This window comes from Styela clava, unplaced genomic scaffold (genome assembly GCF_964204865.1).
Source record: "Styela clava unplaced genomic scaffold, kaStyClav1.hap1.2 HAP1_SCAFFOLD_18, whole genome shotgun sequence".
Taxonomy (NCBI): Eukaryota; Metazoa; Chordata; class Ascidiacea; order Stolidobranchia; family Styelidae; genus Styela; species Styela clava.
In genome coordinates, this window is record NW_027556465.1 from 490,001 (window position 1) to 492,500 (window position 2,500).

At 54.8% G+C, this 2,500-nt stretch overlaps 1 non-coding gene across 1 annotated transcript in view; it reads right to left on the reverse strand.

Moving 5' to 3' along the window:
* LOC144418536 (small subunit ribosomal RNA) overlaps positions 1 to 789 on the reverse strand; it is a 1,810-nt gene extending 1,021 nt beyond the window's left edge. Inside the window, exon 1 of the ribosomal RNA XR_013473526.1 lies at positions 1 to 789. This exon is cut by the window's left edge and continues 1,021 nt beyond it. This is a non-coding gene — a ribosomal RNA (small subunit ribosomal RNA).
* Positions 790 to 2,500: the final 1,711 nt, after the last annotated feature.

The following is a 2,500-nucleotide window of genomic DNA, read 5'->3' on the forward strand; positions in this document are numbered from 1 at the left end:
GGCGAACAGCCTGCTTTGAACACTCTAATTTTTTCAAAGTAAACTTATCGGCCACCGCCGACACTCAGTCAAGAGCACCGACGGAGAACCGAAGGTGAGGCGAACGCAACCAGTGACACGCCTTGCGACGGACCGGCGGCGCTCGCCCAAAATCCAACTACGAGCTTTTCAACCGCAACAACTTTAGCATACACTGTTGGAGCTGGAATTACCGCGGCTGCTGGCACCAGACTTGCCCTCCAATGGATACTCGTTAAGAGTTTTAGGATGTACTCATTCCAATTACAGGGCCTCGTTAGAGTCCTGTATTGTTATTTTTCGTCACTACCTCCCCGTGTCGGGAATGGGTAATTTGCGCGCCTGCTGCCTTCCTTGGATGTGGTAGCCGTTTCTCAGGCTCCCTCTCCGGAATCGAACCCTGATTCCCCGTTACCCGTTATCACAAAGGTAGGCACGTAGCGTACCTTCGACAGTTGATAGGGCAGACACTTGAATGATACGTCGTCGGTGCAGAGACCGTACGATCCGCGTGGTTATCCAGAGTCATCAAACGTCACAGGACGAACCCGGTCGGTTTTGATCTGATAAAAGCGCGCCTCCCGAAGTCGGCGCTTAATGCATGTATTAGCTCTAGAATTACCACAGTTATCCACTTCGCTTACGAGACCAAATAAACCAAGACTGATTTAATGAGCCATTCGCAGTTTCGCTTTACGAGAACTCGTACTTGCACCTGCATGGCTTAATCTTTGAGACAAGCATATCACTACTGGCAGGATCAACCAGATAGCTGCGACAGCTGCGCTCGGCCCTTGCTGGGCCGCCCGGCGCGTGCTCGTCGCATTCGTTTAAGACCGAGGCGATCGCCTGCGGCCGTACTCAGCTTCGACAGTCGCTGGCCGCGACGTCCACGCTCTCGCCGGCAGTGCCAGGCGGAGCGATTTGCGTTTTTTCTTTGCTCGCCCTCTCTCGGGCTCGATCCATTCAGTTTCGCACAAACAAGAGCTCTGCCGGCCGCCTGCAGCGGTGCCTAAAACCCGGGCATAACAATGCGACCGTTCTGCTAGGCCGACAAGCGCTCAAGCCAGACGCTCGATCGAACGCCCCCTACATATTAGTCGAGACAACGGCTCGCTCATTAGCATCGCGTTTGTACTTTAACTTTTTTCGGCTCGGCTTCTTTCGACGCCGATGCCGGCGACGCAGCACTCTCTCGCCCGCCAGCCACCGAGAAAAGGGTGCGCTCCGACCGGCCCCGCACCGCTCTTTCTTGGCTCATTCGAAATTACTGTCTTTCGCTCTGACATGCCTTACCTAGGGTTAGGTTAGTATGCTTGCACGTTTGTACTTTAACTTTTTTTGGCTCGGCTTCTTTCGACGCCGATGCCGGCGACGCAGCACTCTCTCGCCCGCCAGCCACCGAGAAAAGGGTGCGCTCCGACCGGCCCCGCACCGCTCTTTCATGGCTCATTCGAAATTACTGTCTTTCGCTCTGACATGCCTTACCTAGGGTTAGGTTAGTATGCTTGCACGTTTGTACTTTAACTTTTTTTGGCTCGGCTTCTTTCGACGCCGATGCCGGCGACGCAGCACTTTCTCGCCCGCCAGCCACCGAGAAAAGGGTGCGCTCCGACCGGCCCCGCACCGCTCTTTCTTGGCTCATTCGAAATTACTGTCTTTCGCTCTGACATGCCTTACCTAGGGTTAGGTTAATATGCTTGCACGTTTGTACTTTAACTTTTTTCGGCTCGGCTTCTTTCGACGCCGATGCCGGCGACGCAGCACTCTCTCGCCCGCCAGCCACCGAGAAAAGGGTGCGCTCCGACCGGCCCCGCACCGCTCTTTCATGGCTCATTCGAAATTACTGTCTTTCGCTCTGACATGCCTTACCTAGGGTTAGGTTAGTATGCTTGCACGTTTGTACTTTAACTTTTTTTGGCTCGGCTTCTTTCGACGCCGATGCCGGCGACGCAGCACTCTCTCGCCCGCCAGCCACCGAGAAAAGGGTGCGCTCCGACCGGCCCCGCACCGCTCTTTCATGGCTCATTCGAGTTTACTGTCTTTCGCTCTGACATGCCTTACCTAGGGTTAGGTTAGTATGCTTGCACGTTTGTACTTTAACTTTTTTCGGCTCGGCTTCTTTCGACGCCGATGCCGGCGACGCAGCACTCTCTCGCCCGCCAGCCACCGAGAAAAGGGTGCGCTCCGACCGGCCCCGCACCGCTCTTTCTTGGCTCATTCGAAATTACTGTCTTTCGCTCTGACATGCCTTACCTAGGGTTAGGTTAGTATGCTTGCACGTTTGTACTTTAACTTTTTTCGGCTCGGCTTTTTTCGACGCCGATGCCGGCGACGCAGCACTCTCTCGCCCGCCAGCCACCGAGAAAAGGGTGCGCTCCGACCGGCCCCGCACCGCTCTTTCATGGCTCATTCGAGTTTACTGTCTTTCGCTCTGACATGCCTTACCTAGGGTTAGGTTAGTATGCTTGCACGTTTGTAC